This window comes from Manacus vitellinus, unplaced genomic scaffold (genome assembly GCF_001715985.3).
Source record: "Manacus vitellinus isolate BGI_N305 unplaced genomic scaffold, ASM171598v3 scaffold_134_pilon, whole genome shotgun sequence".
Classification (NCBI taxonomy): Eukaryota; Metazoa; Chordata; class Aves; order Passeriformes; family Pipridae; genus Manacus; species Manacus vitellinus.
Window position 1 is genome coordinate 108,819 of NW_021938973.1, and position 490 is coordinate 109,308.

The window sequence follows — 490 nt, forward strand, 5'->3', positions numbered from 1 at the left end:
AGAGGGGGATCTAAATCCCATCTATCCACCCAGAGGGGAATATAAACCCTATATATCCACCCAGGGGGATCTAAATCCCATATATCCACCCAGGGAGGGATCTAAATCTCATATATGCATCCCGAGGGGGATCTAAATCCTATATATCCACCCCGAGGGGGATCTAAATCCTATATACCCACCCAGGGGGATCTAAATCCCATATGTCCACTCCGAGGGGGACCTAAATCCTATATATCCACCCAGGGGGATCTAAATCCTATATATCCATCCCGAGGGGAATCTAAATCCTATGTACCTACCCAGGGGGATCTAAATCCCATATGTCCACCCCGAGGGGGACGTAAATCCTATAGATCCACCCAGGAGGATATACATCCCATCTATCCACCCCGGGGGACGTAAATCCCATCTGTCCACCCCGAGGGGGACACAAACCCCACGTATCCCCGCCGAGGGGCTCAGATGCTCGGAACAGAGCTATTTCCCG